Source organism: Topomyia yanbarensis, chromosome 2 (genome assembly GCF_030247195.1).
Source record: "Topomyia yanbarensis strain Yona2022 chromosome 2, ASM3024719v1, whole genome shotgun sequence".
NCBI classification, from domain to species: Eukaryota; Metazoa; Arthropoda; class Insecta; order Diptera; family Culicidae; genus Topomyia; species Topomyia yanbarensis.
Window position 1 is genome coordinate 450601259 of NC_080671.1, and position 14719 is coordinate 450615977.

Below are 14719 nucleotides of genomic sequence, written 5' to 3' on the forward strand. Positions count from 1 at the left end.
GAGATTTGAAGACTAACGTTTTGTGATCTGTTTTCGATCTTGGTGGTTTCGCCTGTCCACTTCAGGCACAGTGGATTCTTTGGTCCCCTTAACCCGAGCTCGTCTGCTAAACTCTGTTCTAGAAGCGTGAGTTCTGAGCCGTCGTCCAGGAATGCGTAGGTTCGAATTGCCTTCGATGGGCCGTATAAAATGACCGGAACTACTCTGAACAAGATCTCCGACTGCACTTGGTGCACGTTGCAACTCTTCTCGTAAACAGCGGCTGCTGTAGGAGATTCACCAGATCGAGGGTTTCCGTAACCGTGAAGCAGAGGATGGTGCAGATATGTACAGCCATTCGTTCCGCATGGTTTTTCTTGTCTACATGACCCGTTGTGTTTACGCAGGCATTTGCGACAAAGTTTGTAAGCTCTTACTGTCCCCCACTTCGAATCGTAGCTTAGGTCTACGAACTGTTTGCACTTGGCCAGCATCGTACAATCCCCTTTGCACGCCACGCACTTCTTGGTGTCAACGATGGTTGGTTTCTGTGGAGAGTTGGCTGGTTTCGAATCCTTAGAGTCTATTTCCGAGTGAACATTCAAGAAGCCATCCCGCTTAGTACCGCGAAACCGTTGATCGCTGAATACGGTATCTACGACCGCACTTGCATCCTCTGCTGTCTCGTACAGCCACGTACTGAAATCCAATAGGTTCGGAGTAGGGTTGTTCCTTGAGAACCTGGCCCAGCTCAGCTTCAACGTTGGTGGCAACCTCCCTACCAACTCGTATCGCAGCGATGCATTGTAGACGAAGTCACTAACCTCACACGCTTGAATGGTAGCGACCAAATTCTCAACTGTCAGCGCGAAGTTCACCACTGTCTCCAACTTCTCTATGCTCGGTGACGGCAATGATCGTATCTTCTTGATAACCGCCTGCACGATTGCTTCCGGTCGTCCATAGAGCATCTTGAGAGTTGAAAGGACTCCCGCAACGTTCGATGGGTGGAGCAGGCGACATCTTACTGCTTCCAATGCTCTTCCTTTCAAGCACTTACGCAACCGTAACATATTTTCCTCATTGGAGAATCCGCACATCTGAGTCGACGAGTTAAACATCGAGAAGAACAGCGGCCAATCTTCCGGATTACCACTGAAGTCCGGCAAATCCTTCGAAACTGCCTGGCGTGCGGCGATTTGACTTCGATTCAACACACAAGCCGTGTCGTCACTGAGCCCATGCGCTGGGAGGGATGGTCGTCCAACGGGGGTGGAACGCTGACCTGGTACAAACGCATTCGCTTCGACCCATGATCCAGCCTCCGGCGCGAGAGCGACTGATTGTCGCATATGGGAGCTGCCGAAGATTGGCCGAGTCTCTTGTTGGCCGGAAACACGTTGTGGGGGTCGTCGGAGTTGGATATTAACTTGAGTCGCACGCTGCTGATCTGGAACTGGAGCATGGTGCTCTATAGACGCAGTCGAGTTCCTCGGTGGACGTTTCTCTAGTTCCTCGGCTTCAGATCCGCAGTCAACCTTCTCGCCGTATCCATCCGTGTCGTCTATCCACTTCTTCACCTTTGACATTGATACTGATTGGGATTCACTAACAATCGACGAGCAGTCGCTACCGCCCTCTAACAGAATCTTGTACTTGAGTTCTAAATATCGTCGTTCCAACTCTTTTTCCTCCTCTAACCATTGTAGTTCCAAAGCTTGTCTCCGTTTGGCCTGACTTCCGATGCTGCTTGCCTTGCTCTTTGACCGTACAGTGGATGTGGTACTGCTTACGTTGGGGGGATGCAGAGGGGAAGGGGTTAGATCCTTTGCGTGTTCGCAGTTCATGCAGATCCAGCTCACGTCAGCAATCCCTTCTGACACTTCTACACACGAGAAATGATACCACTCATTGCAACCGTCACACTGAACCATTCGACTATTATCACGCTCATCACACACTTGACAATGACCGACCCGATTCTTTCGTACGCGGCGGAACGGATTACGTTTGACTACGTTCGTTTTATTTTTCTCGGCGGTATCCTTTTCCTTAGGATTTGCTCCCGGCCGGTTGGATTCATTGGTAACTTTATCATTTACCTGTTCGCTGGGGGGAGGATGGACAAACACTTTAATCGCCGAATCCTTAGCGTTCGTTTCGTCCTTCTGCAGCTCAGTCGTAGTCGCTTGGACGTTGTGACCGTCAACTGCCGCGTCATCACCTGGGGTGACCTTATCGACCGTCTTCTTGCTGGATCCGGATTTGGCTTTCCTGGATGACATCCTTCCTCCGTGAAGCAATTCTCGTAAAAGAATTTTATAAGATGTTGCTCGACAGCAGTGAGTACTGGCAGATTTTATCAATCTTCACTTTATTGTAGATGAAACGTATGGGATGATTATAAAATTCCTAGAATGATTAAGGTTTTAGTTTGATAGGATAATGCATACATTCCCTTACTTTTAGTGACTGTACTGTCCTGCAACGTGTTTAAACTTTCCGGAGAGCGATCAATCTGGCGACACTATATGCAATTTATACATCAAATCTATTTGTTAGCTGACAATCTGACCACTCACCCTAACGACTCAGTTCAGCACTGTACTGATTTCTACGCGAACGTGAGCTTCAAGGCGGTACTTGTACTCTTAGATCCGTACTAGGTTGTCCCCGTACTATCTTGATCCGTACTGTAGCTGTAAGTTTTAGGTTTAGTTTTAGCTCTTAAATTGAATATAGGCTCACCTTTTCACAAATAGAATTGACTAAATTAAGAATTGCAAATAATCGATACCGCTCACTAATCCTCACACACTAGAAAATTATTAAATGCTTCTAACTGTGATAGCTTAGGTTATACAATTTACGATTGTTCTTCACGAAATGACTTGACAACTATTTCCCCCGCTTGTTCGACTGTCTTTCACGTCACCCTTATTCGTGCCAATCCCCCGAGAAGGCGGAAGGCGCGGTTAGTGTTGTTGATTTGTTGCATGGGCGCCGAGGGGCTCGCTTAACTGTGTAGCGCTGTTAACAGTACCCATCCCAAAAAAAAGCCAGGGCACCCGCACTACGAACGATTTTCGTCCAAGATCAACGGATCTCCCGACCTGTGGTGTGACCGAGACCTCTTGAAAGAACAGCGAATACTCTCCCGATTCCGGGTGGGACATACAAGAATCAACCTTGAGGTGCTTGAGCTCGCTTTTGTAGAGATGTATTGTAATAAGGGTCTTTTTTTAATAGGAAGCGAAGTTCAAATTGATTTAATGTCTATGAAACATAGAACTGCTCACCAAAAAATGCATAATTTTCAACATTTGCTAAAAATGTTTTTGCCTTTCTCATACACTCTAAAATTCGTCAATCTAATCCCGACCCGGAGGGCCGAGTGTCATAAGCCAATCGACTCAGTTCGTCGAGATCGGAAAATGTCTGTGTGTGTATGTGTGTATGTGGAAAAAATGCGACCTCTGTTTCTCAGAGATGGCTGGACCGATTTGCACAAAGTTAGTCTCAAATGAAAGGTACCTTCCCATCGGCTGCTATTGAATTTTTTATTGATTGGACTTCCGATTCCGGAGTTACGAGTTGAAGAGTGCAATTACACAGCAAATGCCCATATAAACTGAAATGAAAAATTTTCAAAATCAAATTTGTATTTTTGATGCCAAATGATTTTAAAATGCATGAAACATAGATGTTTGACAAAAATTGACTTTTTTGGACTTTGGTACATTTTTGCCTTTCTCATATAGAAAGGTTATGCAATCACTCTAAAAATCATCAATCATACCGGCCCGGAGCGAGTATGCAGTGAGGGGTTGCTACTTCAAAATTAAAACTAGTTTAAAATTTCTTAACAAGTTGAAAATTTTCGGCAGGACCCGGACCTCCCGGATCTTACTATATGATACTGAAACATCGCTTGAAACCAGCGGCGGTCAAGCGATGTTTCAGTATCACATAGTATCTCAAGATCGTGGCTGTCGATCCATTGTATATATGTGCAAATCGTACTGAACATGTACTATTCATTTCCACCATTGTATTGAACATAACCAGCCATGGAATCTGGAAGTCTGGACAAATGAGAAAAGCACAATTGCACCGCTAGGTGGATTAAAACTGGTTTTTATTTTGGGAATGCATCGAGTTGAGACAAAAACGTAATATGATTAATAACGAGGATAACACTTTCCTAATGTAGAGAGAAATTTATGAAAAATGACGATTTCCATTCGACTCTAGCAGGTCCTGATCGATTTCGATGAGTATTTGATTTTTGTTGTATGACCAATTATATGTATAGGTCAAATGTTCAAAAACAGTAATTTAAGGTCAAGATAGGGTCATTTTGAAACCGCCAATTTCGGAGGTTTAGTATCTTCGATGAGTTTTACAAACGTTGAACAGCGCATCATTTGATAAAATAATTTTGACGGTATATCGTCAAAGAATGGTGAATTTTCTCAGGTTAATATTCATGACTACAATAAAGTCTCAACAAATTCGCTAAAGACACAAACTCTGTTACTATTTTCTGAAAAATTATTTGCATAATTTTAAAACTTCAAAAATTACGGTTTCGGAATTATGCCGTTTGGACAGTAAGATCGATTTTCACCAAACCCCCACCAAACCGAATTTCTGGCTACGCCGCTAACTTCAAGTAAGTAGAAACAAAGTCGTTCTACACTCGTTCACAAGTAACTTCTTCGAATGCTGAATATCTATTATTATACATTGAAACCCCGATTTTATCAGCCAAATAGCCACAAGATTGATAGGACTACTCGAAAATCATGACAGCATGCAAAATCAGCGGAAAAGTATTAGAAATGTTTCACTGGAATGGAATAAATTTCATAAATTTAACACAAGAAAAACTGAAAGCAAGTCTTCGCAAACAAGAAGAATGAATAACAGTGACACGATTTATCAGAAGCGAGTGATGCAGAAATGATTGTGCTTAAACATATTTTTAGATTCGTGTCAATTTGGTGATGTTATTAGTGAACAATTTAACAAGTTTTACGTGAGTTACAAGATACAATCAGTAATCACGTTGAAAACTGAAAGTTACAGAATTAATAATCACAGTTTTGCTCAAATGTTTCCTATTAGAGTATAGCACACAGTAGAAAAACATTTTCCCTTAACTTTTCTAAAGCTAGGAAATATTTTCCTAGCTTCAATGGTTTTCAAGATTGTTTAAAGAGCTTATGTTCTTAGTAATTAATAAATAAGGTTTCACCTATTTCTTAAAAATTTGACAATATTATCGAACACATTGAGTTAATATACATATAAGTTATGTATGTAGTTTCATTTTTAAATCTAATATATGTAATTGATTTAGTGCTAAATTTGCGTGTTATCGCAGAACTAGTAATCGTGGCAGGACGGCAGATCAAGTTGAAACAGAGTTGAACTGTTTCACTACATCCACGAATCGCCTGCCAGATCACAGAAATGTCTGGACAAATAATGTTTTCTGAGACAGATTTTTCATATAAAACTTTTCTCAACTCATTCCAATTTTGTGCCATCTAGACCATGTAAACTTAGTCTAGAACATCTTTCCATTTTCTAGCGACATCCGAAATTGTCATGATCGATTGGTCTTTGATGCATTTGCTTTAAAAATGCATCACTAATACCATTTTGAATTTTCGTTCAGTTTTCAGTGACTATCTCGAGTCATTATGATTATTTCATTTATGTATTCAATTTTTTTATTTCGTTTATAGAGGTTTTAACCTTAAGGTCATTCGCCTCTTCGGGTTAAAAAAATCTCTTATGAAAAATTTCTAACCCTATGTGCGGGGCCGGGACTCGAACCCAGGTGCGCTGCGTACAAGGCAATCGATTTACCAACTATACTACGCCCACCCCCATGTGTTCAATTTTCAAGGCTGCTTCCGAATCAAATTCCTTACTACGGATCTATGTTTAAAGTTTACATAAGCAGAGATTTATTTGATAAGGTCGAAAGGTATTTTTTCACAACTTCCTATTTTAATACCAGTAAATCAGATCAGATACATAAATTCAATCTTTAGAGATATTAATGCGTTGTTGTGGCAGGATATAAATGGAAATTCTACACAGGTTATAATATTTAGGTAATACAATAAATAGACACATGTTAAAGAACGATCTATTAGACACAATTACACCAAATTTTTATGGTTTTCCTTTCGTAACTGATATTGCGATACGTTTCATTAGATTGAAATAAAAGCGTGGAAATGTGACAAAAATGGGATATGGTATGGTACTAAAAGTTAGTAAAAATCAGGTATGTTGTATCTTTCATTAGCTTATTACAGTGGATCTAGTTCCCCCAACATTAGTTTTTGCGTTTAATGCCGCGCTGAGTTTTGCAATAACTCTTCCATTATTCCGATGCACATGAAATAATTTCACTACTTTATAACGATTAGCATGATACGTGAGTATGATATTTTCATTCAAAGCTTATAAAACTACGTTAAGGGATCGAACCACGTTAAAAAAATATGAAAAATTGAAGGACGCAACACTCACATTTATACGAGTTTCGTGCTTGGTCTAGTCTTCAAAGGTTCCTTTACGTGGAGTTTATAAAAGAGTGGGATTAATTTGACTTCTGCAATTAGAAAACAGCAATTTCGGATCCAGCCGGCATGAAAGAACGATGGTACCTACCTCACCATGTCGTCCAACTCCCATCGAACAGCAATTTGATGCTTCGAAGTGTTTGCCGTAGTGGTGTTCCTGAAGACATATTCACCAACGGCTCTTGAGCCAACTTATAAGGAGATCGATGACAGGACGTGCAGATCAAGTACTACGTGAAAAATTCCAAAATAATTGATTACGTTAGTATCTGGTAGAGCTACAAACTAGTAGCTAATAGGGTAAAAAGGCCAACTCCAGGGAAGGCAAAATTCCGATAATCAAGGAGGACAATCTACCGGCCCAATTATGAAAACTTGCATATAAACTCACCCAGGTCAAGACAACACGGTTCGTGTGGTTGGCTGGAAAATGCAGTTTGGAGTATTAGAGCGGCCATTTCACAAGCTGGTTCATCTCCTATTTCTGGGTAATTTGAAGTCGTCAATCACTTCCAGTAGAGAGGATATTCGTGCTGCATCTTAACACCTCGAAGAAAAAACTGTAATGAAAATTTACTGAGCCTTCGCTTGCTACGATCGTTCGAAAAATTTCGTAACGCTTCGCTGTTAACGAACCAGCTGAGAGGGGTAACCAAGCTCCTTGGGGGTAACGTTCAGAGATGCCAGATGTGAAGACATGTCTTCATTTTGATTACATTTGAAATGAAGTGAAGACATTTAGAGACTTTTTATGAAAACTTTGGATATTTTTTCAGAATACGGAATTTCAGGAAGAATTCTTACTCAAAAGCAACAATGTATACTCTGAGTTTTTGTTTCTGAAAACAAATGAAGACATTTGATATTTGAAGAAAGTATCTGATCCAACCAAGCATCCGATAGATTTCCGAATCGACAACTCACGTTTAAGGAATTTACAGTCCACGGTTATTTAGAAACAACCAAGTATTTGAACTAAGTTGAGACAGATTTAATAAAAAGTTCGTATGTATTCATGAATTGTTCAGAGTCTATGTAGTTGTTGGTGTTTTAAAGATCTAGGAAAACCTAAAAATCACTCTTTTCGAAGTCTTATTTCATCTCGAATTAAACAAGTTTAATTTTTCAATTTACCAATCACTAAATTATATAAGGGATGTTACGTCTAATCAGTTGCAAATGAATACAGTTTCCATCAAACCCGGGGTTTAACTAAAAACTTATGTTTACGTACACATTTTAAGAAGTCCATGGATCAAGCCATTATGATCCGTTTGCTCGGGATACAATACATCCTTTTTAATCATTTACCACTCCGGCCTTTCTGGATCCCAAAATTATACTTGTTTGTAAGAAAAAAAAATCGACGCTAAAACGGCATATAACTTCAAAGCAATGAGAAGCGTGAAAGTTTACAACGCAACCGCACATATTTGCTGAATGGGTCTCACATGAAACCGCCGTTCGAGTGGCAAAATTAGCCTACACCTTCCGCCGTGAAGAGCAATCCGCTTCCCCCTATCTGCCCCACCGAAAACGGTCCACTAGGACACCGTACAGGTACCTATTTATTTATCCAGGCAGTAGCAACAACCCGAAGCAAAGCGGCCGAACCTCGCGAATCCGCCGGATCCTTTTGGTTTGCTTTCGTTTCGGAAAGCAAAATCTCCTTGCGTGGGTATAAGCCTCTCCGTCAAGCCTACTGCAGAATGGCAAACTAACGGCTCGGGTTCTGCGGTTCCGCGTGTGTTTGAAAGCGATTGCCTAAATGTACAACCTGTGTTCAACCGCCGAGAGCGGCGTACGCGAACGAAGTGGAATGAAGCCTGTGGGAAGGGGGAATGATACTCATGAACTTTGGCTTCGAATGCCAGCCCCGGTGGTTCCCGGTCCGGGAGTGGCGTAGGCATCCACCAACTAATGTGATTGTGCCTTGGGAAGCTGGGACGGTAGAATGTGTTCCGGAGCGAAAGGATTAAATAGCGCAATGTTTATAGATTTTTATTTACATTTAAATTTATAAATTAATTTGAAGAAAATGCAAAATACATGTTGGAAATTTCGGAAAGTTTTCGATTTATTTGCTTTTGCTTTTCACCGCTCGTCGGTAGCGTGGTTTCGGTGGAGGAAAGTAGAAAGGATTTGTTTGCTAGCCGCGAAGTTCATACATATATGGTCTGGTAGAAGCTCGCCTTTGATAGCGAGATTTGTTCACCCTTTAATACTAGTGGATCTAGTCCTGGGGCTTTATGCTAGAGAGATAAACTGAGTTCTGCCCGAGCACGAGTTACATTAGTGCGGTGGCAAATAATTTAACATGAAAAAAATAATATTTTTGTACTGGAATCGAACTTTTAGCTAACCATTATTTATAATATTATTAATAACGAGTGTTTGCTTCATATCTTCCACGTTTCGAGAATCGTTCGAACCACCACTTTTCTCGCATTCCCCACGCCCCTTGAAAAATCCACCAAAACTACGGCAAACTCTTTCTGCATTAATAAAACACCAGCGATAGGAAAATTATAATTGCTCCCACCAGGATCATTTGCCACTCAACAAACTACGCTATCTGCCTGGGCGCGCGACGTTCGACCAATAACGAAACCAACTCGGAAGAAGCTATTTGCCACCGCCATTTTCGCGCCCTTTTTACCAGAGTGAAGATCGCACCGCACCAATTAGCATAATTTCGTCAGTTCGTCACTATCGGGAAGATTTAGTTCGACTGGTGTTTTGAAAATCGCCTAGCTGATACTGATCCGAGACGGGGTTCGAGGAGTACGCTAATCGAGCTATTTTTATTCAAACAGAGCTGATAGCCTCCTTCCTATAATTACTTTCGAAAACACCGTCGACGAGTGAGTGTTTCGGTAGTGACTACCTCTTTTAGGGTGGAACTTCTTTTAACTCAAGATACTGGTTGCCGTCGGAGAAGTCGCAAACAAACGGGTGATTAGGGAATTTTGCTGAGCTACCATTGTTCTTCGCGTTCGATTGGTGTTCGAACTGGCCGGAAGAAAGGACGCAATCAGCATACGAATTCCATTAGGAGCGATAGCGCCAAAACTTGAGAGCTAATTTGTTACAATAACCATTTCTGGTTTAAAATGCTTTTTGTAATTTATGTTCTGCTATAATTGATAAGCACAGCGAGGAAGAAAAGGAGTAAATGCACAGTGATATCCTCAAATTTTAACTACACAGAAACAAATCGGTTTCTAAATTCATGAAACGAGTCATGCTTTCGCAATGATTAGGGATATTGTCTAAATTGCATATTTTATTGTTTTGTTAATCATTTCTCGAGCACGAATTGTGATTCGTAGCTAAGATTATATGAATCAGGAAACAAGAATGTATCCATTATTAATGTGTCGAATTTGATGAAATCAGATTATCAGTCTGGCTTCTCATCCGTTTCCAAAATATTCGTTCTGAACCAATTCAAGTCACCTCTGGTGTCCCTATTCTTTTTATCTTGTACACAAACGACATTTCTTTTATACTTAAACTATAAATGTGTTTGTATATGCGGGCGACATGAATCAGGAGTTAGTAGCGACTGACTTATGTTGATCGGAGATTCGTGTCTAGCCATAATTTGTCTTTTCTTCATTTCCCTGATGGGAAGGATTGAGGAAGTGGTAAGGTTAAGGATAAGGAAAATAACGACACAGAGAACATAGACAATACGGAAGTATTCTTCACTCCCAATGGAATGAAGACACTTCTTGATGAGCGGATATATCAAAACGTGAGGGGATATTGAGATAACAGAGCGATAACAACCCGAAGATATACTGTCATTCAACCGAAAGAGTACGTTTGAATGATCAAAGACTATGTACTTATGATCAGATAACGACGATTCTAGCTCGATGGGCACGAGCCAGTTTGCCAACTCATGTGTAACATCGTCAGAGCAGAGAGTTACATCTAACACCTATTCTCTGTCGGATCGTGCAAATCTTGGGAGAATTCCTACATTAAGTAGCAAATTTGTCCATCAATTCGGTGCCTCTCAAATTGATATCTGAGCTGCCTCAAGTTATGTGGTGGTGGATAGGGTAATGTCGGGAGAGATGCCGCACTTTCTATATCTCGTATAAAGTGTCACTGTAGTACGGTAATATGGTATTGCGAGTTTGTTTGGAGATGAAAAATAATCCTCATTATTAACCCACAAAAATATTATTAATAATCATGTTGCATTGAGGAATACCGAAAATTTTCATTACCATACTAGAATTTCGTTTTTATTGGTAAATTATATATCAGTTGAATAGTTGGGACCTTTCAGAAGGCATTTTGAATTTCAGAGGAAAACGTCGTCGTGCGGCATCTCTCCCCTACAATTCGGAGAGATGCCGTATGACAGAGGATGCGTTGCTAAAATACATTTTTTCACATCGGAATGCCATTAAATGAACATTTGCGTCAGGTATAGGTTTCTAATAAGGACTATCCATAAATTTAGCACCGTGACATATAGGATTGTGAGTCTATTTATTTAAACGGGTTATGTATCTAAGTATTGGTTACTTCGGTTTATTCCCTCCCCAAGGTTTAGGGGTTTGACGGTATTGCAAACATCATCAAGCATCAATTGCTTTAAGACGGGTATTGCACTACGCCTCGATAGTGGTGCATCGAGGAGACCGAGAGGGTTATGCGCCTTTTTACGTTATATGTTTCTTCATACTCTGCACCTGCGCATACCAACGCTAAACCACTGGTCTATGCGCGGTGTCGTGGCCGACTGGCGGATCGACGCAGATTGACTGTTTCTGTGTGCCATGTTTGCAAATATTGTTCTATTGGTGGTATTCGTAGACGGGGCTCACGGAGGGAGTCATTGTGTGTCCATTTATCGGTCGACTTCTTCATCATGCATTAACTAATTAAATTAATTTAATAAATAAATTAATTTAATAAAATAGAATAAGTAGAAACCTATTAGTTGTAGCTTAGTAATAATCGTAGTTTTTCGTACTAGTGTACAACTGTTATGTGCTAGTCGTATGTCTATCTATGTATGTATTCGTCTGAGTATTTATGACAGTTGGGTCAGGGAATTGATGCAGAACTGACGTATATGATAGAATAGTGGCTAATGCTTCTGGTGATTAATCTCAGCATTTGGTTCTATTCATTCGGCAAAGTCGGGTTGGATAAAGTAGGGTAAAATAAATTTACCGACGCACGTGAGTCATCCATTCCCGGCCAGCATAGTTTGATAAAAGTCTAACAGCATGCAATTGTCGTTAATGATAAATATACAACATTTGCTGCATTTAGAGGAGTTTGATTGCATTTTACATATGTTTTTCTATTCTACTTCATTAGTCTGTTTCTTTTGTACATCTATTAGTTTGCTTTTCCATTATTTATGTATACCAAAATAATATTGCTCAATTTATACACTTCTAGTCAAGCTCGTTGCATCTTTTTTTTATTCGGCAATTTATGATTCCTTTTATTGGTATATCTCTACTATACGCTACCTATACTCATATATGTACAAACGCTCGTGGCCTTCGCGATTACACAAACCTGGCCACAAACGCGACCATGCAATTGTAATAATCCACATACACTTACGCCCGCGATTTCGCCTACATGAACACACCCCGGTAGTTAAGTAAACGTGGCATCTTTAAACTTCCAAACGCGGTCTCAAACATTAACCCACCACTCGCGCGATCATGAAACGGTCACGTCCGAAAGATTTACCAGTCTGGACTAATGCCTTCAGTCGAAGCAATCAAAAAAGTGACGCTCATATTCACAAAACAACACGTTCCATGGGGACATGACCTGGAACTCAAGTTTTTTCATAGGGAAACGGACTACCATCTGTACCATACACTAAAAATTAAGCATCAGATTCACGGTCCGCGCGCGATCAAACAAAAATACACACTACGTCATTATAAAATCGAAGTTGTACACGCGAAGTCACATACTCGTGACAAACACGTTAATATATAAATCCTTGATATCAGCAGACTAGGTCCATGCCTTCAATTGGATCAATTAGAAAAAGGAAAGCTCTCATATCCACTGAACACTACGTTACATGGCGACATGACCGAGAATTCTAGTGATACTCCCTGTCAGAATGTGAATTGTACACCGAAAACTAACTATCAGAAAGAAGGTCCGCGTGACCATCCCAGAACGCATGCGAATATGTGAATGGCCACACGGTTACAAAATCTAGTCTTGTACACGCGAAGTCACATGAACACGAGCACACGTGACAGACAAGTTAACATACGAACGCTTAAGCCCTTCGCGATTAACAACGCACACGTACGTTCGCGATCGCGCAAACTTAATAACACCCCGGTAATAAGGAGAACGTTTTAGCACTCACGAAGTTTCAAACGCTGTCTCAAACACGAACCTACAAACGTCCGTTTTCGCGCGCTCATGAATCGGTCACGTCCGGAAACCATTACACTCTGTCCTAATAACATAGGTCCATACATTCAGTAGGACCAATAAAAAAATAAAGGTCATATCCACTAGACAACACGTTCCATGGCGACATCACCGGGCGCTCTAGTGGTATGGAGGATCTCACATTCTTTTAGCATCTTAGCAGTACACCAAAAAATAAAGTATCAGACTCACGGTCCGCGCGCGATTATCCAAGAACACACGCGAATATGCGGAAGGCACACGGTTAAAAAATAGAATTTATACACGCGAAGTTACATACACGTTAGCACACGCGACATATAAACGCACACGCGATCGAACACGTTAACTACAAATGCCCGAGCTCTTCGCGATGATACACGCGATCGCGAGTACCTACGCCCGCATATACCTGAACCGTACATTCACATTCAGAACCACGGCTGGTTACAATTGGCCTAAAGCAGTGTTTTAGTGGGCGACATTGCCTGTCTCGTCTGCAAATTGTAGCATGTGATTCTGCCGGGGAGCACTTCCGAGAACCTAGCTCTACAGCTCCAGTAGGACAACTCTCGAAAAAAAGTATTGGTTACAACGGTTTATTCTTTAAATTTTCAGGCATTAACTTTCGTGAATGCAGTAATTTGAATTGATGTAAATTTTGGGATATGATCGACAATTTCAACGAAATAATGCTTTAAATCAAGCTTTCGAGAATAAACCTGAGTGATATAAATTCATTGCTCGGAGAAACCGTTAAATAACTGTTTTTAAGGAACTCCTAACAACACATAGATTCATATCGCACGTACAAACATATAAATAGTACCCTTAGAAAAGTTACGCTAACTCAATCATTACACAAGTTTGCGAAAGAAAAATATGTTTATAATGCATGACAAAAAAATGTTTCTAGAAATGGGAGGACACCCTTATGTAAAGTGAAGGTGCTAGCCGATGTATAAGCGTAATGAAGTTTCATGAAACTTAGCTGAAGACACCTAATCACTAAAACATCAACGAGAGCTAGAAATACTTTTGTTCATTACTCTCCAGTTTGAGATCACGGTGCGGTGTCTCATCCACGCATGCGAAATCTCATCCGAATTGACATTCTTTTTATTAAAAGTGTTCGTGGAAATTTGATGATTTTTTTCATGACAAAAACCATTTCAGTGTATTTTAGATATTTGTCGCAATTGATCAAAATGATTTCACCATATATATGGTTTACTTTGATACAGGATTGATTTTTGGAAATGTGCGAAATCTCTCAAAATTACCCAATTTGCATCACTGCAGATTATTAGTGGAAATCCATTACGACCACAGTATAATACAACCCTTTCGAAGTCATCAGAAGGTGATGACTCATTATGCGGTGAATATGCCGAACAGTAGACAGCCATTCCGTTTTTATGTTATCAACAGTCATATTGACTGTGACAGCACAAATATAGTAAATTGTGAGGTCGGATAGAAGAATTACGTCGATATCACGCTTTACAAATTTACATGCACGAGGCACTTAACGTGGATTTGTTATGTCATTTTGTAGTAAGCTACAAAGACAGGGTTAAATAGCTCTCCAACATAGAAGTTTCCTTCATGGAAATACGATTCTTGGACCTATAGAAGCTTTTACTTCCAGCAAAAGGCGGGATATATTCATAGTTGCTGTTCGTTTATGTTGAAGATTT

The 14719-nt window shown here is 40.4% G+C and overlaps 1 protein-coding gene and 1 long non-coding RNA gene across 2 annotated transcripts in view; one reads left to right on the forward strand and one right to left on the reverse strand.

Moving 5' to 3' along the window:
* LOC131685772 (nuclear pore complex protein Nup88) overlaps nt 1–14719 on the forward strand; it is a 236965-nt gene that overhangs the window by 178432 nt on the left and 43814 nt on the right. The window lies entirely within an intron of this gene.
* Nucleotides 6535–7080, reverse strand: LOC131685778 (uncharacterized). The gene is made up of 3 exons (XR_009304869.1): nt 6979–7080; nt 6676–6817; nt 6535–6616 (listed from the first exon to the last, which is right to left on the reverse strand). It is a non-coding gene; the product is annotated as an uncharacterized LOC131685778 (long non-coding RNA).